Source organism: Panthera onca, chromosome D3, assembly GCF_046562875.1.
Source record: "Panthera onca isolate mPanOnc1 chromosome D3, mPanOnc1 haplotype 2, whole genome shotgun sequence".
Lineage (NCBI taxonomy): Eukaryota > Metazoa > Chordata > Mammalia > Carnivora > Felidae > Panthera > Panthera onca.
In genome coordinates, this window is record NC_138350.1 from 76,122,595 (window position 1) to 76,145,310 (window position 22,716).

Sequence of the window (22,716 nt, forward strand, 5' to 3'; positions counted from 1 at the left end):
GCGTCTTCCACCACATGACCTTGAAGACAGACCCGGTTGATTGTTAAAAAAAAAAAAAAAGAAAAACAAAGGCATTTGGGGTCTCTGGCAAGAGAACAGGAGAGGAAACAAGGAGACGGTCAGCAAAAGACTGAAACCAGAAAATGGTCTAAGAGAGTCATGCCGCCTTGACCTCCGGTTGCCTAAAACGGTAGGGAATGAACGTGTGGCCTTTTCGCTCTGCTTCCCATCCTTTCAGACACGATCTTGAAGCCTCATGGCATAAGCAACACTGTGCATGGTTCTCGAGAGATGGCCGTTTCCTTCGAGGCCTGCAGGCGTCCCGGCCACATGGGGCTGTCTAAGCAGAGGTGCCTCGCAAGTGACTTCTGCCGGCTTCCCAGCGGTCTCTTTTGGGTGCTGACCAAGGGCACGGGTAAAATGCCCTTGTGTTTGGAAAAGGAGGAGGGGAGCCCACTCTGCCTTTTGGTGTGAGAGTAGAGTGAGGAGCTACAGAGGAGAATGACAGCCTCCACACAGCTCAGAGCCATCAGAAAATTTTAGGAATTCACACACCGACTTCCCCAAGATCACCTGACTTCCCTGAGATACGGCACCCGGAACGTATGGAAACAAACATCGCAAAATGGCGATGGGTTTGACTACCCATGAACTTTACTTGGCCTTCCCAGGATTTTTTTTAAGAGGAACATTTCGCCCAAAAATCAGGTTTCCCAATTTCTCATGAAAAATTCGAAGGCCTGCCGTCAATGGATGGGAGCTGAATAGGGGCCGAAGCCTTCCAGTTGGCCACACTCCCCTCCACTCCTTCTTGTACTCCATCTGGCCCACTTAACTCATTACCTAGAGTACCTGCCTGGCCCAGGTAAGCATGTGAGTTTGCAACCTCTGCACATGGGCAAAGGCAGTTTGGACCAAGGTGAGATTTGGACTTAAGTTATCTAATAATTCTCCCATTTTTCTTTACTTAGAACGTAAACACATTGTCACAGTATATCCCAAAGGCCTGCATGCTTTAGCTCGTGGACACTGGGAGCCAGAACTCTCATAACTCTGTCTGGGCCTCCTCATCCTCTCCTTGTCTAATAACTCAGCTGGAAGCTGCCAAGGCGTCTGTCCCACTTTCCTGCCCTGGAGTTCTTGACCTTTATCAAGTCCAGAGGAGCGGGTCTGGTGGAGTATCCTCTCCTTTTCTTTTTTTTTTTAATTTTTTTTTACATGTTTGTATTTATTTTTTGAGAGACAGAGAGAGACAGAGCACAAGTGGGGGAGGGGCAGAGAGAGAGAGGGAGACACAGAATCTGAAGCAGGCTCCAGGCTCCGAGCCCTCATCCCAGAGCCCGACGTGGGGCTCGAACCCACAAACTGCGAGATCATGACCTGAGCCGATGACGGACGCCCAACCGACTGAGCCACCCAGGCGCCCCCTCTCCTTTTCGTATGATACAGGTAGAGTTTTCTCTTGGGGGAGAAGAAGGAAAAGAGGATCTCAGGAGTGAACACTTCGACTCGTCCTCCCCAGTCTTGGAAAGTTCTTCTATGAAAGACATGCCAATGCCCCAGAAATGCTCCCTCTTTATCAAAACCCTATTCAAATAAATGGAGAATGGAAGAGTCTAGCTCTTTGAAACACATTCTTCCCAGGCCCTACCCATCCCAACCTGGGGACAGCCTACCCAATTACAGTCCCGGTCCCAAGGAGGAAGAACCAAAGAGCCATGTGAAATTAATTTTACAAACCCTACCACAAATATCATGGAGTGGTGCAGAATGCCACAGAGGATAAGAAAGACCATTTCCCTGCAAAAAAAAAAAACAAAAAACAAAAAACAAAAAAAACATGCATGCATTCGTTCATTCAACCCAGAAATACTAATTGATCATTATTTGTACCAAACATTCGCCCTTAGGATTTTCATTTAGTGGCAAGGCAAAGGAGAAAGCCAATAATCAGAGCAAAATGTGCTACAGATGCACAATCCGAAGCTCTTGGGGCCAGGTGTATTTTTGGAATGCAGATTTTCAAATGAGGTTTTTGCCCCCACTGAGATTGCTTTCACATTTATAAAAACTGAATTTGGCAATGGCAAATAAGGGCTTGTGCCCCTGCCTGGAGGTGCGTCCCAAAAGTCAGGTAAGGAAGTTTTCCTGGAAGAGATATTGCCTGAGCTGAAATCTGAAGCATTGATTGGTCAAGAGGAAGGACTTTGCAGGGCACGTGAGACAGCCATCTGGGAAGACTCAGGCCACGAGGCAACCAGGGCCAGCGGCCGGGGAAGCAGGGTCGTGCTGCCTGGTTGGGAGATACAGGCACAGCAGGGACCAGGCGGTGCCCACAAAAGCCAAGAACCCCTCACCCAAAGCCTCCCAGAAAGTGGAGCCCTACAGACTCTATTTACAGTTGCACTCTTCCCAGGAGATCCTTATTCGTGTTCAAGTTTGAGAACCACTAATTTATTTGAGACACCCCATCTTCCAGGCTGTGCTCTAAGCTGCTTTAGAAATAACACATTTTGGGCCGCCAGGGTGATTCAGTCAGTTAAGCTTCCGCCTTTGGCTCAGGTCGTGATCTCACCGTGGGTGGGTTCGAGCCCCGCGTCGGGCTCTGTGCTGACAGCTCAGAGCCTGGAGCCAGTTTCAGATTCTGTGTCTCCCTCTCTCTCTGCCCCTCCCCTGCTCATGCTCTGCCTCTCTCTGTCTCAAAAATAAATAAAAACATTTCAAAATTTAAAAAACAAGAGTCGGACACTTAACTGAGCCACCCAGGCGCTCCTAGAAATAACACATTCAATCCTCTGAACAGCCTTTCTAGACAGGTGCATCATTATTCCCATTTTTCAGATGGGAGAAGGAAAGTGATGACTAGATTAAGAAAAATCTCATCTAAGGTCACAGGGCTTGTAAGAGATAGACCGAGCACTCTCGTTACAGAGCTTGCGCATTTAACCGGAATGGAATACTGCCTTTGCGTTGATGAAGGCATGTGTCCCAAGCTACGGCCTTCCTCTCCCCTGCGGCCACAGCAGACCTGAGGCTTTGGCCACCTGGAGCACCGAGGGAGCATCCCTGAAAGTACAGGTCACGCTCGGGTCCCCCACCCATGGGGACCCAACCGTGAGCAGGGAGGGTCTCAAGGAAGGAAGGAGGGGAGCTTTGGTCTTTCACCCCTGGGGGCTGGAAGCCACAGAGAGAAGCTGACCCGTTTGCAATAAGCCTTTTGGCCTTGGGGTTCAAAGCCCATGGGGCCCTGCTTTTTATCTGCGTTATCGATGTCTGTTTCCGTAGCTTGTTTGAGGAGACAGAGCCAGAAAGCTGGAAGAGGGGGTTGGAGCCAGCTGACTGGATGGTCAACCCTGGCGAGCAGTTTGCCCTCTTCTTGTGTCAATTCCAAAAGGCAGGGTTTGGAAATAGAGTCAACAGAGAGCTTTCCTTCATCTGCACATAAACAGCCATGGAGCAGTGTTTGGAGAGAGTTGGGCAATGCTGAAGGGAGTTGGGTCAGGAGAAGAGTCGACCTGGACTTTTAAGTCTCTGAAGCCAGCTTGGGCCTCCGTGTTTCTACCCGCATACCTGCAGCTCACATCGAAAAGAAATGCTCCGGGCTTGTGTGTTCCCTCCCCACCCCCACCCACCCACCATGGAATTACCATGGGCCTCAGAGAATGTTCTGGAACACCCTGCCTTCTCCCCTTACACTGGGTGTCTGTCGTCTCTGCACAAACCGTCACCAAGCAACCTCTTTTTGATGGCCCCAGACTTCTTGTTCAAGGACAACCGCTCTCTAGCTTAAGCCAATTCAGAGCTACTGGAATCACATGGTGTAATAAAAATAGCCAAATGCCACGGGTAGGCATAGCAACCATCTACTCAGAGGACTTTGGAAACAGAGAAGGAACATTAGAAACTATCTGCTCCGAACCCCTTGCTCTGCAGATGAGAAAACTAAGAGTCAGAGAGGGGGGCTTCTTACCCAAAGCACCCCGTTTGCAAATGACGGCACTAAATCAGAGCTCGCTCCCCCCGAAGCCGTTTTCCCACCACACTGTTTGGCCTCCTGCTTGTCTTCAAAGCTTTCTAGTTCCCATTCTCAACCATCCATTCAGCCTCTTGTTGGTTCTTTCTGGAGTATTTTCTGGTACCAAGTGATGGGCCAGGACCTGGGGACGAACCGATAACAAGATTCGTCCGTTCCTTCGATGGGCTCCCATGGGAATCCTTCGTGGTCTCTCCCTCCCTTCCTCCCCCTTCCCTTCAGAAAGGACAGTGCGGGTGGGGTCACCCCTAATGAGTCAAAACAGAATCTCTGCGACCGAGGTCCAGACATGGGTAGTTTAAAAACCTCCCCAAGTGAATCGAATGATGTAGCAGCAAAAGCTGAGAGGCATCACTTGAAGGCACAGCTGTGGAAGTCACAGACCCCAGGTCTACCTGATTGGGCTCCTCAGACCGTCTCTCCTGCTGCAGAGAGAGGAGAGCGAGGGTGACCGAGCACTGTCACACTGTCACTCTCCCTCACCTGTTACCCGGGCAAAAGGGCCAGCGGAGCCTCCCCAGCGACAGCCTCCAGGGTCTGGGGCCACCAAAAAGAGAGAGTCTGAAACGTGTGCAGAGCAGACAGGGCACGACCAGATCTTCGTACTTGCTTTTTCCTTAAAGGGAACTGAGCCACAGTTCTGTTTCACTGATTTGGTAAATTGATTTGTGATGCGGTGTCAGTGCCAGGCGGCTTCCTGTAATATTGCCGAGAGGGTTCACGAGAGTCAAAGGTACGCAATAAATCAGCGAAGGAACGGGGTTCGGAGAAGATCCTTGCTCTCTCCCCCCCCCCCCCACCACCTGAAAGCAATCTGTCACTCCAAATGACTCACGCACTGACAAGAAAGCCTAAAAACATCCAAGCCTGACATTTGCATCTATTAAATAGTGGTTTTGTCGCACATCGCCGGAAATTGGATTTTCTGGAGGTTACTGGGAGTTCTCTGCCTCTGCTTCTGGGTGTGTGCAGTGTCAGAATGAACTCCAGCATGGGAGACGTTCAGGTGGACTCCATGTGCCTCAGAACCAAGTCGAGTCATTCGTTGGTCTGTCCGCAGCATCTGTGAGATTCAAGTATTTTTGCAATAGTTGGGGGAGCGCCTGGTGTTGCCCTTAGCCTGACCCAGGGACAGACGAGTGTCAGATGACCAGGCGTCCTGCTAGCTGAGCGGGGCCGCTGTGCTCCGAGCTCTGAAAAGCAGCTGACTTTTCTTTGCTCCCCCTCAGATAGGCATCAGATTTTCTTCTAGGTGCTTACAGTGAGTCAGGGTTTGCTGTGGCTTCTCGGAGGGTGTCACCCAAGACAGATCAGTGAATTCAGAGGCCCTCATTCTGTCAACCAAACCTGTAGGTTTCTTACTCTGGTCTATTGCATAAGCAAAGCCTGGGCTGTCACAGACCGTCTCCTTCTTCCATAAGAGCCGCTAAGCAACATGGAGCCAGAAGTCAACCTCAAAGGGAACCCACAGTTAGCTTTCTGCCCCTGAAGACGCAGAGGGAGAAGGTCCCTAAAATGACAAGAGCAAGGCCGCTGGAAGAAATGGCCTGTCGGGAGGACCTGGGACTCCACCTTTCCCAGCCCTCTTAGACCGAGTGAAGAGACTGCCCCCCAAATCCCACACCGAGACGAACAAGTTCAGGCCACCAGCAAGGGGGAGCAGTCTGGCTTTGGGGCACTCAGCTGCCAAAAGAGTTTGAGTTCTAAGGACAATGGCCTCCAAGAGGCAGGGGCTGTGTTTGGGTTAAGAAAATTCCGGAGGTGCGCTCTGGAGAATTTCCTTGCAGGTCGACTCAAACCAAACACGTGGCTCCAGGTTGGGGTAGGAAATTGCATGGCAGTATTTTTGGAACGTGCAACAGGTGAAGGGATCCGGGGACCTATTTAAACAAATTACGATCCACCCTGCCCCTAGAATGCATGGTGGCTGGAAGGGGTCCACGGAGAAGTCTCACGGGGTGTAAACGTAATGTCCCCTCAAAATCATTGTTTGCAGCTGGCCTATATATCATCTCCCTTTACTCTCCCTTGAGGCCAACTTGGGAAGATTTTTCAAGGTTCCGTTATTGAAATATGTCCAGTCCTCTGTAAAACTCCAACTCCTTTAACAATTCACAACGTTCTATTACTCAACCAAGAAAGAGAGTCAAGAGTCTCTCTGTGCACTGATACAAAGTGATCTCGAAGATACATTGTGAAATAAAAAAGCAAGGTTCAGAATACTAGATACTATTGCGTGGATTTGTATTTAAAAGGTGGCGAAACCATACATACCTGTGTCTATGTTCATCGTCTACACGAGAACTAACAATGGTTGTCTTGGGAATGGGACGTGGGGCCCCACTTTCAGTGAAGGCCTCTGTGAATGGTTCAAAGCAGCCACCCAGTTAGAGATAAGCATCTCCCCTACGCTGGGAAAGAGAGAGGAGGCCAAATTACATCCATTTAGCAAAAGAGAGTAATGAACAAAATAGCAAGGAAACGGACATCGTCAACTTGGGGTACACAGTAGACGAAGAGGGCACCGGTGCCAGCCAAGGGAAAATGCGTGTTACCACGTTCTAAAACAAAGTTGGTAGCCACGTGTCACCAACTTCTAAAGAAGACAGCTTACAATAAAAGGTGCCAGTGATTTCATATCCTTAAACCAGAGGGAAAATCCAAAAGCCTATGGAAAGGCGGAGAAGTAGAGAAACGCTTGTCTCCGTTGGGCACGGATTTCGCTCACAGACTCATGTACAAATCCTTGGCCATATGCTGTCTCATTCAAACACCACAGCCACTTTGTAGATGAGGACACTTGGGTCTGAGAGCTGCCTTAGTCATGTCACACAGCCAGTAAGTGGCAGAGCGGAGAACCAGACTCAGGTGCTTTTTGTAATTCTGAGGGTGATTCTTTCTTCCACACACATTCCTGGGAGCCGCGTGCCCTGAAGGGAACAGGGAGCCACTGCATGCCACGGAAATACACAGTAACCCCACCATGTGCCCTCTGTCCGTCTAGCCCCCACCAACTGATGCATGCTGCCTTTTATAATTCCAGTTTTGAGCCACATCGATTTAATATCAACCCCCCCGTAGTGTCAGAAATCTTACCAGTTTTGCTATCTGATCCTTTCTCATTCTGTTTTATTGCTGGAACAATGCTCAGTCTACTTTGAAGTGCTAAGGGATGAATGGGTCATACTCTCAGCCCAGATACTGGAACTTACCAGGGGCCTCTGGAGATGAAGGCTTAGCCGAGATGTCTCTACCGTTCCCCAAACCCCAGGCATCTCTTGTCCTCCTCCCTGGCAACCTCCACGAGCAACTTCTCTGACATCCTGCCAGACAAATAAAGACATAGTTAACTCTTTTCCCTTTTCTACTGAAATGGAAACAGGTTATACACACAGCCAAGCATTCTGGGTTTTTTACTAACACTTTGAGCAGAACAATAGATCTCTGAGACTGATTCACAGGTTTCTTTAAAAAAAAAAACAAAACACCAATACATCTGACATTATTTTAATGACCCCAGAATATTTCTCTCTATGAATATACCTTATGTTATTTGACCAGTGTCTTTCTAATAGATATTTGGTATGTTTTTAATCTTTTTCTATGTGAGCAATACTGCGATTTGGGGCACATCTGTAGGAGAAATTCGTAAAAGTAGAATTGTGTCAAAAGATATGGGCTTTTGTAAACCTGATAATTTGCTTTGCAATCCGTACTGGTCTATATTCTCACCAGCAGTAGATGAGGGTGCCAGTTCCCCATACCCTTGCCCACACTGTAGAAAGCTAGATTTCTCTCTCTGTCTCTCTGTCTCTCTCTCTCTCTCTCTCTCCTTGAGAGAGAGAGAGAGAGCGAGAGAGAATCTTAAGCAGTCTCCACACTCAGCGCAGAGCACGACGCGGGGCTCGATCCCATGACCCTGGGATCATGACTAGAGGTGAAATCGAGAGTCGATTTCTCAATCTCAATCGACTAAGCCAGCCATGCGCCCCGAGCTAGTACGTTTCCACAGTGGGCAAGAGGCAAGAGGGTTGCCTGCGTGGGGTGGATAGTAGAGAAGCTTCTGGTGCCTGTAGAGAAGCTTCAAGGCACTGGGAGCTGCCCAGGAGAAGAAATGTGGCTGCCACAAGAGACATGAGAAGCTCTGAGACCAGCTCTACCCACCTCTCAGTCCTGCCAGGGTGAAGCCAGCAGAAACGCCCCCGAATCCACAATGACCTTAAGGCTGGTGCCAAGATATGTTTGCATTTCATTGAGGGGAAGTCACATCCAAGCACGTGAGTCAATCTCAAATGCTCATAGGCACTTGCCCAGGTTTGCTGATCTCCACGCCCGGGTAGCCTGTTGACTCGCATACAGCCTGGTGAGGTGCCAGCAATGATTAATGCTCTCTCTACTGGCAGGGGTCTGGTTTCTCCAAAAAGATCGTGAGGTCCGAGAGAGGAGGTCTCCATCTTTGCCTCCCCCCCTCCCCTCACTACAGCCTGCAAAGGTGGTTTAATGTGTTGGAGCCCCTATAATGGCCTCTGGCCCCTGTCTTCTGGCCTTCTGGTCAGCAAAGGCAGACTTCTCTTTAGCTTTCTAAAGACAAGGCTGGCTGTTACCCTTGTTCAGCGTCAGGCCATTTTCTAGCCACGTCCACTCTGCTTCATCGCGCCTTAGATACCAGAGTGAAGTGTCAGGGGCCAGAACTGACCCCTTACCTGCCCGATGCTGTTTGTCCCTCCCGAGGGACAGGTGAAGATACGGCTTGTCTCCCCGACAGAGAATGACCGAGCGACGGACCGTTGTCTGTAAACAGCTAAGGGATCCTAATGCATCTCGATCTTCTCTGTGTGACAAATCCTCCCTGCCCAACCTGGCCGGAAACATACAGCCACCCCATGCGACCGACATTCATGGGAGGAGAAGGGAAGCTAGCAGGAGAGGGTGAGAGGCGCACTGTACTGGCCACAGAGTAACTGAATCAGAAAACCCCAATATTAGAGCTTCAGGAGGCTTATGTCAACCAGTCTCTGCGTGTCACCACTGAGAAAACTGAGGGCAGCCAGGTGGGGGAAACTCATCACGGAGCAAAGTCTCTACCATCCAGAGCGGACCTCCACTGATCTGGGATGCCTCACAGCAAGGCTGTATGACTTTCAGAGAAATTGGCCTCTCCGCCTTACGATGACTGGTTGAAACATTCTCCTTCACCTTCAAGTATGCTATGACACCAACCCAATGGATGAATGCCGACACAGAAGGCTTATGGAAGGTCTGGATGCTTCTCCCAATCAAGCCAAACTTAATGGTACTCAGATGAGCCTCCCTCGGGAGCACATGCCTTGGCACATAGGTCCCCAGTGGGAGTATTGTGAACCCCTTCCAACACGATAATCGTTAACGACAAAAATACACTTTGAGTCATATCAATTAGGAAGAATACCCTTCAGGACGATTTCAATGATTTTTGAAGGATCTTGATGGTCTAAGTAAGAAAGCCCCTACCGTGTATTATTACCACCAGCAACACGTGATGCTTTACTGTCATGTGCTATCTCTTCCCAGCCAGCTAGGTCCCAAATCCTTTTTCACTAAAAAAAAAAAAAAAATGCTTTGGATTCTATTTCCATTATTGGTAATTTTATCACTGGGCTTTCCTTGCTGTGCATGTCAGGCTCAAATTCCAACAACCGGCTAATAGCCACCAATCTCTAGCATCATTCCAGACCCAGTAAGCATTATTTTGACATTCTAATAGCATCAGGTGCAATTCTCAGACGTGTATCTTTAAATATATGGAGACAGAGTCCCCCACACAGGCACAGCCTATAAATCAATATCAGACACTAACTGGGTAGTATGTTGATGATATTGGTTATTAACATGTATACTCTGGACAATATTTTATTCTTTTAGCAAAGGTTCTGATTTGTCTTCCAGTCTAGCTATTTAAATGGCTTTCCTGAAATCCCACCAGCAGGAACGGAGACCTTTGTGTTAATGTTTATACCCCTCTCAAGGATCCTCTTTCAACATCCATATCCCCGAGGAAGGAGGAAGGACATCACGTCCCTGAGTCCTAAAACTCAACCTAATCTGCTACTTAAAACCAGCTTTTCGCCAGTGTGCCAGTCCCTAACTGCTGTTGACTGACCTCTGTCTCCCACCAGACTGTACATTTCTTGAGGACAGAGGCTATGTGTGTTTCATTCATGAGTATCTCTAGGGCTCAGCATGGTGCTCTGCACACAGGAAGCGTGAAATAACTATTTACGGAATGAATAACACATCGGCCTACTATACCAGATCCTTCTCCCTAGACTAGTAGTTCTTAAGTGTAATGACCTCTTAAAAAAAAACCCACAGAACCCCCCACCCACATAATAACAGGTTAGACTTTTCCAATCTATTGGTTAAGACAATGCATAATGACCAAAGTTATGTTGAATTCAGTGGGACATTGCAATAAATGCCGATGTCATCAATCACAACAGCACCCACATATATTCAAAGGCTTGGTGTGCATGTGGCTTTTCAGGCCTTGGCAGCCTCTCTGAGGCCTCCCACGTCTGCCACTCGGAAGGGATGATGTACTTAAGGCAGGGGAGAACTTTCAAAAGCCGGGGGACTCAGGTTCTCCTAATTCACAATTTTGCCGAGGGAAAGTCCTGTCCTTCACGCTTGGTGAAAAGTAAGAATGAGGCTCAAATGGGGGGGTGGGGGGAGCAACGTAATCAATATCTGCAAAGGCAATTAACCCCCCAGAACGCACCAGTTCTCATTCTAGTGGCTCGTCACCCCTGAAGTCTAGTGCTGATGCGTAAAAATAATCACCCTCTCTGTGTATTCCGGCTCGACTGGGAAGCTTTTAAAGGGTGTTCATTTTACCAAGACAGGATCACTGAGTCAGCAGGGAGAAGAGGGAGGCCAGGAGCACAGATGGGGATGTGGGCTGCAAGCCGATGTCTCAGAGAGTCTGCAGCTCCCACGACCGGTGTTCAGATCTGTGGATCTTCCCCCCCCTTCCCGTTTGGTGCCCATCCCCACGAGCACATTGCAAGGCAGCTCGGAATGGAAGTCGTGCTACCTGGTGCCATCCTCTTGAAACAGAGATCCCAAGGGACACCCATCAACTTCTACCCAACGTGGCACCAGCTCTTTTGTCCCCACCGCGGTCATCCCCCCAAGCGGGCCTCACCAGAGCCTCAAAACTGCCTCTCTTATCCTTCCCCGCACCCCTCTTCTCCCTGCTGACTAAGTGATCCTGTCTTGGTGAAATGAACACCCTGTAAAAGCTTCCCAGAGTGAAAACAAAAACAAAAGCAAAAAAACAGAAAAAGCCCAAAGCTTCCCAGTGCTGTTGGGATAACGATGAACCCTAAACCTTTGCTTTCCCAAGTCCCATGGGAGAGCACCCTGCCTACCTTGTGTCCTCATCCTGTGCCTTTTTCCAGTGGATTTGCTCCAACCCCATCGGCTCACCTTCTGGTCTCTGTCTCAGACGTTCATACATGCTGTTCCCTGTACCTGGTATCTTTCCAGTCCCTGCTGTTGCCTAGACAATTCCTACGCCTCCTTCAGCGGCTCATGCCAAACATGGCTTCCTAGACGAACCGTTTCACGACCCCAGGACTAGGTCAGGCCTCCAAGTACATCCCCCTGACGCCCCCGACACTTACTGCTAACACGCTGAGCTGTCTGCCTCCCTTTTGGATCAAGTTAAAGCTCCCCTAACTCCAGCTCTGAGCGGCCCCCGCACTGCCGAGGGTCAAAGCCCTCTGCTTCCACTTGGAGGTCACCTCTACTATGTTTGCAGCTTCACCGTGACCTCTCACATCAAGCCAACCCGGCCTTTGTCTATACAGAGATCCTAGTTCTTTGATGTCTCGCTGCCTCTGTTCTCAGCTTCCGACGAGAGACCCTGTCCTCCTGCATCTGTTGCCAGGTTCAGAGGCCTTGGAGCTCTGCTTCTGACCCTCCGAGCAATTAAAGGACAGCAAGGTAAAACCCCAAATGCAAAAGCCCCCCACCCCACCTCCCCGCCCCTAGCCCACTCCCCGCAGGCCCGCCATCACTTAAGTTCTTTGTGTCTTTTAAGGAAGAAAGGGAAAAGTAAACTATTTCCACCCAATAAATACATATACAACATGCACCTAAGTATTTTTTTCGGATCCTTTTTATTTATACCAAATGTATTCTGATACATTTTGGACTCGAGAAGCACGGCAGTAGTCATCATCCTTACCCGAATTTCTAGTCTTTTCCTTTTTCGGTTTAAATGTCTGCACAATATTACATGACATAGCTCTACTATTATGTTGTCATATCATAGGGCTCCATTATTTACTTACCCAGTCTCCCATAGATAGTTTGCTTCCATTTTTTGCTCTTATGAACGGTGCTGCGGTGAATATTTTTCTATCCATGTTTTCGTGTCCTTTTGTGAATATACCTGTGCGGTAAATCTGCAGTTACAGAACTACTGGACCAAGAGAGAGGTACTTTCGATTTTAACAGACATTGTCAAGTTATCCTTTAAAAAGCAGACCATCGGGGCGCCTGGGTGGCTCAGTCGGTTGAGCGTCCGACTTCGGCTCAGGTCACGATCTTGCGGCCCATGAGTTCGAGCCCCGCGTCAGGCTCTGGGCTGATGGCCCGGAGCCTGGAGCCTGCTTCGGATTCTGTGTTTCCCTCTCTCTCTGCCCCTCCCCCGTTCATGCTCTGTCTCTCTCTGTCTCAAAAATAAATAAATGTTAAAAAAAAAAAATTTTTTTTTAAAATAAAAAAAATAAAAATAAAAAGCAGACCATCAACACTTCCGGCAACAGTGTTTGAGAGTGGTCAGGCTGCGAGCGGCCTGACCAATACTGGATGTTGACCAGCCTTTTAATTTTTGCTTAGCTGCTCACCGAGAATTGATACATCATCTACATTCTACAGTCAGGAGTGAAGTTGACCGTGTTTTCATGGGCTTGTTTTTTCTGTAAACTCCGTGTTCGTATCCCTTCCTAATTTTCACGTTGAATTATTCAATCCAGATTTCGAGGAATGCTCTGGAAACGGAAGAAATGGAGTCGAGTGCTGTACTGCTATTTTTTTTTTTTTTTTTTTTTTTTTTTGTCTTTTGACTTTATCATTTTAATCCTCTAATGTTAGAAATCCTTGGTTTTAGGCTTTGTGTGCTGCTAAGAATGCATTGCCTGGCCCCAGATTATACACATTTTTATAAATTTTCACAAGCCGGACAGTTGCTGCAGGCAGTTGTGAAGGTTCAACCTAGTGTTTAGCGCTCCTTGGCCCCCTTGGGATATCACAGCTTCACCAGAATGCTGACAGCCTATCTTCCTTTTGCTAGCTGGGATTTTCCCCCTGCTCGCAAGTTCAGCCACAATAAGGCAGAGAAAGACAGATATCCTGTTTTCACTCACATATGGAAATTGAGAAACTTAACAGAAGACCATGGGGGAAGGGAAGGGGAAAAAAACATAGTTACAAACCAGAGAGGGAGGGAGGCAAACCGTAAGAGACTCTTCAATACAGAAAACAAGTTGGTTGATGGGGGTGGAGGAGGGGGAGAAATGGGGGATGGGCATTGAGGAGGGCACTTGTGGGGACGAGCACTGGGTGTTGTATGAAACCACGGATCACGGGAATCTACCCCCAAACCAAGAGCACACTGTATACAGTGTATGTTAGCCAGCTGGACAATAAATTACATTTAAAAAATAAATAAAAATAAATATTAAAAAATAGCCAATACACATGAGATTAAGTCAACTGATCTGTTTTTCCCCTCGTTCCAAACTCTCAGCTAGGTTATTGGCTACTTTCTGTTGCCCTTTACACAACCTGGATTGAAGAAGACACCCCATAAACTCAGGTCTCATTAAAATCCTGGTTTTCAAACATAAGAATCTATTTGAACGCTGTTCTTAAAGCTTTGGGAGGAAATGACTTCTCCAGTGTTCTTTGGTCTTCTGTGTGCCCCGCCTTCAGGTGAACAATTCCTAAGAGCCGTGGGTGTTTTTCTGATGGCCTGTGGAGTAGCTTTCTACTTGCGGGCGCAAGGGGTGAATGGGGGATGCCGGGCAGGTGACTATTAGAAGAAACCCCAGCAGCACAAACCCGGGAAGATTCAGTATGTCTACGTTTCTGGCGTCATGGGACTTCTACCGTGACGTTCAGACTATAAAGTTTGGAGTTTTGCAGTTCGTAAAAACCTTTTCTGTAGATCAGCCCATTGCTGTTTTAGGTAGCAAGACTGAGGAGAGTCATGATGTTATTCCCTGCTTTTTTTGTAGGAAATGGAGGTTGCTTCAGCTCAGGTCATGATCTCGCGGTTTGTGAGTTCGAGCCCCGCATCAGGCTCTGTGCTGACAGCTCAGAGCATGGAGCCTGCTTTGGATTCCGTGTCTCCTTCTCTGTCTGCCCCTCCTGCTCATGCTCTTTCCCTCTCTCTCAAATAAATAAACATTAACAAAAATGTTTAAATATGGCATATTGTTAAATTTGCACTTCAGATAAATAATGAATAAGTTTCGGTATAAATATGCCCCAAATATTGCATGGGACATATGTATACTAAACAGTCATCTGAAATTAAAATTTAATTTAAAATTTTAAAGTTTGGGTATCGTGTGCTTTTTTTTTTTTTTTTTTTTTTTTTTTTACTAAATCTGACATTTCTAATTGAGGAGAAACTGTCAATAGGTACAACAAATTTGTGATTCCCACCGTGTAACACTTAAGATCTCATAAGCAAGGAGTGACATCACACTAAACATTAATTGCACAGTATGTATCAAAGTCGTAAAACTTACAAAAGCTGTGAGCAATTATTTACCTGTAAAGATGGTCTTTGCATCATTGTTAATAATTCTGAAAAAAAAAAAGGAAGCCCCTGACTTACTCCAAAATAGAGTTTTGGCAAATAATAAATTCAGCCAATGGAACACCATGAAATAAAATGGAATCCAAGGTTATTTTTTAAGAGTGTTGATACGGATACTCCTTGACACAGAAGCATGTTGAGGAGAGAATATTGAATGAAAAATACAGGTTGCCAAGCTATCATATTTTTGCAAAAGCAATTGTGTTTTGTCTCTTAAAGCACACTTTTGTCCCTCGTGTTTTAACATCTCTGAAATTAGGATGCCTTTAGGATTAATCACGTCGTCCTTGCTCTTGGCCAGGTGGCAGGTGGCAGATAGGATGTAATTGTCACGCGTGTGGGCACGAGCGCTCCGTCATTGCTGGTCATGGTGTCTCCTCAACGGAGTGACCTGCATAGTTGGGACAGCATGTTTTGAGTTTGCCATTTCGAATGTCTTCCAAGAGTACGTTATAACTCGTCACCGAAATAAAAAGTTATTTTCGGGCGCCTGGGTGGCTCGGTCAGTTAAGCGTCTAACTTGGGCTCAGGTCGTGATCTCGTGGCTTGTGGGTTTGATCCCCGCGACAGGCTCTGTGCTGACAGCTCAGAGCCTGGAGCCTGCTTTGGATTCTGTGTCTCCCTCTCTCTCTGTCCCGCCCCCCAACTCACACTCTGTCTCTGTCTCTCAAAAATAAACATTAAAAAAATTTTTAAGTTATTTTCTATGCAGAAGCATGAAAACAAAATAGAAGGACCCAAATATTATTTTAGCGATAAAAAATTTCTTGTTGTCACGGAGAAACAATCACAGTTACATATTTTCTTGCAAAGCAAAAACAACCGAGTGCTTTACAGAAGCCAGGAAGGAAGATACGAGTAGATGAAGGGGTGTGATGTTTTGTTGTATTTCGTAACTGAGAGATGTGCAAAAAGATTGCCTATCACAGGCCAAGTAAAGCAATGGAAGAGCATTAATTTGTTTCTGGGCCAGTTAACCAGGGACAGGGAAGCCTGGGCAGAACGAGGGAGGAGAGCCCAACCCCGGCGCTGGGGACTGTGGCCGCCATGGCTGTCCTGTTGACTTCTGATCCAGTCCAGGCTGGGATCCAGGCAGCTAAAGAAGGCAAGGAGAGTTTGAGAAGGCTCCACACGGTGTCTGGGGCTCCCAGGCTGTCCCTCTCAAGGGCCAAAGGAACTATCTGAGCAACAGGAGGAGGAATGGTTGTGGCCAAAAAGGTATCAACAGACAGGTAAGGAGCCCCCACGTGATTTGTATTTCCTCTATCATCTGGAACTTGCCCTGGCTGTTTGGGAGACTCAGGTAGAGGGGAATCCTCGGGGCTGAGGGAAATACCCCGATTTGCCCTCTAGGCTGGCTCCAAACCTCAGACCCCAGGGTCTTTCTTCCTTAGCCAAGTGAGGAAGGCAGCTTTCAGCAACTGGTGTCTAAGGTCCCAGCTGCAGAGAAGGCAGGAGCCATTAAGGAATAGACCCGTGGTCGCCCATGATGATAAACCATTTCTACCCCCACCCACCACCGCCCCAAACCAACTGAGGGTCTCTCCCCTCAAGCCTTCTTCCGTAATACCTGCTTAATAAGAGTAGTAATATTTATCCACTGCATACTAAGCATTTTGTGTACATCATCTCATTTAATCCCGGCCATAGTCTGGAATGGTAGGTGTTACTATCTGAACTTTACAGATTAGGAGATTTAGGCTCAAGTTCACCCAGAGAGGAAAGGGCAGACACAGGACTCAAAACTTCAGGTTCTCTGGCTACAAACCCCCTGCTCTTAACCACTACTTGTACATTTCTCGGAACAAAGACCCCTGACTGCTATCTGCCCACTCCTTTCCAATTCCTCTACTCTCATTTTACTCCTGCTTCTTGGGTCCGCCTCCTCCCTCCCCTTCCCACTTACACACCAAGCAGACTATGAAAGAGGTACCTCCCATTCCTCCCATTGTGCCCTGTGCCCACGGCGGGTCCTCGGCCCTGTGTAATTCCCACAAAGCCCTGTGCCTCCCAGGATGCCTCGTGCTCACAACAGGAGCGCTTGAGCGGCCCCGTGTGACACCCACAACCCCCTGTTCCTCCCATCATCCCCAGCGCCCACCATTAGCAGATCAAGTCTCCTCAGTGCTACCTTGGGTCCGGCAGCTCCCCACGGCCGGCTGAGTTAAGCCCTTCTCCTCAGCCTGACGGCCGGGCAATGCTTGGATCTGTGCTTGTGAATGCACGACCTGGCCTAAGCCCAGGCCCGGGCTTTACGACTGCCTCCCTCCCGTGGAGGGCTGGCTGCGCCTTGGTCCGAGACCACCGCTCTGACCCCGGGGTCCCGTCCCTACCAGCCGCTGCGGGGTTCGTGTGCGTGTCACCTCGAACACAGGGTGAGTTAGCAGTTCTAAAGCCCTGTCTCGAATTCACCGGGGGGCTCCTTGAGAGCTAGTTGGGCACCTGGCTGAGTGAGTTCTGGCTTCTGTCTCTCTGTCGTTCGAGACAAACCGCATGCCCACTCCGCTCGCGTCTGAAGGTGCGACAGAAGCAGCTGCAGCCAGGATGGAAGGCAAATAAAGTACCTTAATTAAAAAAAAAATCACTTTAAACTCCGTTTTCATTTAGAGTAATTCTTGGGTCGATTCTATCAAAACCTGAGTGTGCCAGGTGGTGAGGGGGTGCGGGCTGAAGAGGAAACGATGAGAGTAGAGAAGCTTTGGTTGGGTGGTGCTGTGGACAGACCTCAGGGGAGACCCGGGGTTGGAGGTCAAAGCTCTCGAAGGCCACGCTGTGCCAGCCAGCGGGGGAAAGGCCCTGGGGGGTAGGGAGCAAGGAGAGGAGAAGGGGGAGAAAGTGACCTGCACAAAAGGATGTGTGTGTGTGTGTGTGTGTGTGTGTGTGTGTGTGGCAGGGGGAGGTGGCCCTTAGAGAACTCTCCCTCAAAGCGGGGTCTCTGAGAAACACGCTCAGGGGTGAGCACGCCGGCCCCAGTGCATAAAAGGAACACGTACCCAGGATCTTCCCCCGGACTTCTCAGCCTGACCCTGGACTTCGAGGGAGGCAGAGGGCGGGTTACTACACTGACCAAATGGCTCAGGATTTCCTGCCAAGGTTCCGTTTCGAGGAAGCCATGCAAGTATATATATAGCTTTGTGAATGGGCCTTGACCTTCAAGAAATTGTAGCAGAGACTCTGAACCTGGAGTGCATTTGAGATTGTCCGAAGCGTGGGGTTAAGATCCTGGCCATAAGTTTGCAGTGTGTATGAGTGTGTTTTGTGTGTGTGTGTGTGGGGGGGGGGGGGGGGGCGGGGGAGTTCCCTACCACCAGGCAATTCTCAGACACCAGGTGGATGTCCTACAATTCAGTTCTAACACTGCCGGGAGGCGGCGTTGGATCCCACAGGGTAAGGGACGTCGGACGCTCCCCTCTCCCTACCATGCTGGCCGTAGGGACCTTCCTCCTGCTGTGACCCAACCACGTAGGTTCCACTGCCTGGAATTGCTCTTCTCCCTGGTGTCCTCAGGGTTCACTTTTTTTTTTTTTTTTAACATTTATTTATTGTTGAGAGACAGAGCATGAGCAGGGGAGGGGCAGACACAGAACCCGAAGCAGGCTCCAGGCCCTGAGCTGTCAGCACAGAGCCCGACGCGGGGCTCGAACTCACAGACCGCGAGATCGTGACCTGAGCCGAAGTCGGACGCTTAACCGACTGAGCCACCCAGGCGCCCCACAAGGGAAGGCATTTCAGTGGATAGTGTTGGTTGCTTGGTTTTCGCTGCTGTATATCCAGTCTCTAGAATATTTGGCGTTATTCTGGATAGTGCTGAGACCATTTTGGCCTTCAACAAGTTTTTCTTTGATGAATAAGTGAATGAGGTCTCATTGGAGATTCTTGTTTGATGTTTATAGAAGATTTACTTAGAGAGTATTTGCTCAATTTCATGAGGCGGAGGGAAGCCAGGTTGAAGGATTTTTTTTTTTTTTTAATGTTTATTTATTTTGAGAGACAGCACGAGCAGGAGAGGGGCAGAGGCGGGGAGGGGATAGAGAGAATATCAAGCAGGCTACACACTGTCTGCATGGAGCCTGACTTGGGGCTTGATCTCACAAACTGTGAGATCACAACCTGAACTGAAATCAAGAGTCAGGCGCCCAATGGACTGAGTCACCCAGACTCCCCTAAAGATTTTTAAAAAGGCTTAAAGGGTCTGCATCTGGGCCTCTCTCATTAGGAGTCCCAGAGGAGTGGCCAATGCCTGGAAAAACTATCATGGAAACATACCATTTGACAGTGGCTGTGAGCATCTAGATTAGTTTTGTCATATAAGCAGTGAGGGGGAAAAAAAACCCAAAGACAAGGCACAAGTCTTGACCAGATCGTAGTTTTCAAAAAAGAAAGGAGAAAAGAAAAGAAGCTCTACAAAAGAGTTTGGAGATACTTGGGAAATTTGAAAACGAGCTACATATGAGATGCTATTAGGGAATTAGTGTTAATTTAGCCTTCCACCCACTCCCGACAGGCTCCTGCCCCCCACGCCTCCTGGAGTTCTGAGCCTGTTTCCACCATGAGAGCGGGACCTTTAGTGGGAGAAAGTGACCTGCGTGGGACTTAAAGTGATAAAACCGGTACTCGCTGTCAGAACTGTGTGTTTTCACTGGGGCCCTGGACCGTGACACTGGTCTGAAAACGATTTTGATTCTCTAGATAGTAAATCTGAGGCTGTCACAATTCGGCATCCTTCCCGTCCCTCTGTGCTTGGTCCTTTCCCACACCGGGTAAATTCGACTCCTTCAGTCTCTTCCTGTCTTAGTCCAATAAAGCGCCACTTTGTTCAACAGCTCACGCCCTTTGTCATCGCTCTCTGCCCATCTTTGTTCTTCTCTACTCATTAATAGAAACCAATTCATCTGTTTCACCTAAGGTTTCAGAGCGAATGACAAGCAAGTGTTCCCAGCTTTGCTCCTCGGAGAGGAAACTTGAGTCCCAGAAATATAAAGTGTCTTGTCCAAAGGCAGAAAGCCACATGGCAAAGAATCTCACACGAGACCCAGGATTTCCAGCCCCCAAACTTCTGCTTCCCTCCTGGCAAAATTCGGCATTCTTCAAACGGAAGGCTGTTTTCCATTTCCAAAAGTCTGCTGCTCCTGGCCAAAAGAGAAGAAAACGGAGTCACCCACAGGGGGTGGGGTCTGTCTTTCCAGCTGCCGCCAGGGGACACTTACCTGCTTCTGTTTTTCACTGTTCCAGAAGCCCTGTCTTGTGGCCTGTATCCGAGTACAAACATTAGGGAGGCAGACATGCCAAGTTGAACTTCAACCTTGCAGGATTCAGTCTATCTTATCTTAAAAGAATGCATCCCCTTTTATTTAAAAAAAAATTTTTTTAGGGGCGCCTGGGTGGCTCAGTCGGTTGAGCGGCCGACTTCGGCTCAGGTCGTGATCTCGCGGTCCTTGAGTTCGAGCCCCGCGTCGGGCTCTGTGCCGACAGCTCGGAGCCTGGAGCCTGTTTCGGATTCTGTGTCTCCCTCTCTCTGACCCTCTTCTGTTCATGCTCTGTCTCTCCCTGTCTCAAAAATAAATAAACGTTAAAAATAATAATAAAAAAAAACAAAAAAAAATTTTTTTAAAGTCAATTTTAAAGGCAGCTGAGGTGGAGATTGTGTCATTTGCTGGAAGAAGTTTGTTAAAGATTCTAAATAGGACATAATTTATCCTTTCTCTGAAGTCCAGAATCCTTGCAAATGCCATGCCTGGGAATTTCAAGGAAATCATCTAAAAGTTGAACATCCGTCTTCGTCACGGTTTTCCAAGCAAAGGGCAAAAATGCAACTTGCATGGACCAGAGAAGCTGGTGAAAACGACCCGGATGTTTTCTGCTGTGAAGCTTGGGAGTGAGAGGGATTTGTCCTGCCCTTTGAAAGAATGTCTCCATGGGAGGCTCTGGGGGAACCCGTTTCCCTTTAAAGGAGAAAAACCAACAGTGATTCTGAAAAGAAATACGATCGTTGCAACCAGGAGAACAATTTGAAAACTAAGAAGCAAGTTAACCACAGGCAGTGCCCGCCACACAAACGTAACAATATCACGCTGCCGCCGTAGCCGTGGAACAAAGCCGGAGCGCACAGGCCCTGGCGATTTCCACGGGGCTCCGGAAGCTTCCCATCTCGGGATGAGTATTTGGGCTTTTGCCATAGGAATGTGTCGGCCTTTGGAAGGTCACAGCCAAACCCCTCAGCCCTCCTGGGTAAGATTGGTCTTTTCTAGGAGTGAGTTTGCAGGGTGACCCCAGGTGGTCTCGGGCCACCAGGGGAGGGGACCCCCCCAGGCACTTAGGGAGCAGTGGCAGGACCCAGCAGCAGGCAGCTCTTTGGGGTCACTTCTTGGGACCAGTTCTTAGAGGAAACGATGGCACAGCATCTTCGCTTTCACCTGGAAAGAAACGGGGGGTATCTAAGAGTTAGGGGAGGGCGAAAGGAAAACACCTAGTACTTAAGGCCGCACAGTGCCTCAGATCACCGCGAGCTCGGACCGGGATAACCAGCCGTCATTTTACGTTGCATTTATTACCAGAGAGGGTGACAAACAGCTCAAGAAAGCAGAATGACAACGTGGCCCGAGGAGGGAAAGAAATGATCAGAGGCATTAAAAGTAACAGCAGCGACGTGCAGAATCGTTCAGTCGCTATGTTGTGCACTGGAAGCTGATACAACACTATACGGTCATTATACGGGGATGAAAAACAAACGAATTTTAAAAATAAGAATCACAGCAGCTCACAGACTACGTTTAGGACCGACGGCAGCCCCCGCGGTGGTTGACTTTACTGTCCCCCCTACCAGTCTGTAAACCCTGTCAGTCTGGCTCACCATTGCATTACCAGAGCTTAGCAGATAAGGAGGAGTTTAATAAATAATTGTTGGCGGGAACAAATAGATTGGAACTACGTCAGAGATGACCCGGGCGAGAGGAGAAGGAGCCTGGCTGCCAAATATCGGTCAAGAGCTCCAAGTAGGATGAGTCAAGAATATATCTTTTGATTTAATAGGTTCCTATAACCAAGTGGCTTTTCTGACGCTAAGAAATCTGAGGAGACGCCAATGTCATAAATGTCAGTCTTCCTGTAAGGAAAGAGTAAAACGCTGGGGTTTCTGAGCGGAAGCCTGTGTTCACCAGGAACCACGGGCCGGCTTTCCCCGACGGCCTCCGTTTCTGCCTGTACCTCACGCCGCCACAGGACAGAGGCGGGCGCTGGGCTTTCCGGTCTGGCTTAGCGTGCTTGACCAAAGGTGACAATGACTTAGTGGGCTAAGGTCATGCTCTCCCTGCCTCCCAATCAATAATTTAATGTGACTTATCAGAAAGAGAGAGAACTGTTTACTTTAAAACCCCGGATCCCATAAAGGGAGAGGGAAAGACCTAAAACCCACAGAAGCTCGGGGCTTGCGCCCAGGCGGCCCGGCACAGCCCAGCAGAAGTGGGGGGTGGTGGGGGGGGGGGTGGTGGAAGGTGCCGTCCACTGGCCAGAGAAGGGCCCAGGCCCAGGCCCAGACCCAGGCCCAGGCAAGACAGACACGGACTGGAAGGTAAGTGTCCCCTCCCCGAGCACCTAACAACTCCCCTGTGTGAACCGAGCTGTTCTTTGGGGGGGGGAAACAGACTCTCAGAAACAGAGGTGTGCCGAGTCCCAGGGGTTTCCAAAGACCCCGCACGGCACCTGAGCAGCGGCAAGTGTTACCTAACCACAGCCTATTTGAGTTTGTCTGCAGTGATGATTGTGTTTCTCCGGAAAGCCCGAGAAAGCCGGACACCTTTCTGGGGGTTCC

At 48.7% G+C, this 22,716-nt stretch overlaps 1 long non-coding RNA gene across 1 annotated transcript; it reads right to left on the reverse strand.

Moving 5' to 3' along the window:
* Positions 1-6,460: 6,460 nt before the first annotated feature.
* Positions 6,461-12,006, reverse strand: LOC132665125 (uncharacterized). Its single transcript, XR_009603986.3, has 3 exons — positions 11,443-12,006; positions 7,246-7,356; positions 6,461-6,963 (listed from the first exon to the last, which is right to left on the reverse strand). It is a non-coding gene; the product is annotated as an uncharacterized LOC132665125 (long non-coding RNA).
* Between the last annotated feature and the right edge of the window lie 10,710 nt (positions 12,007-22,716).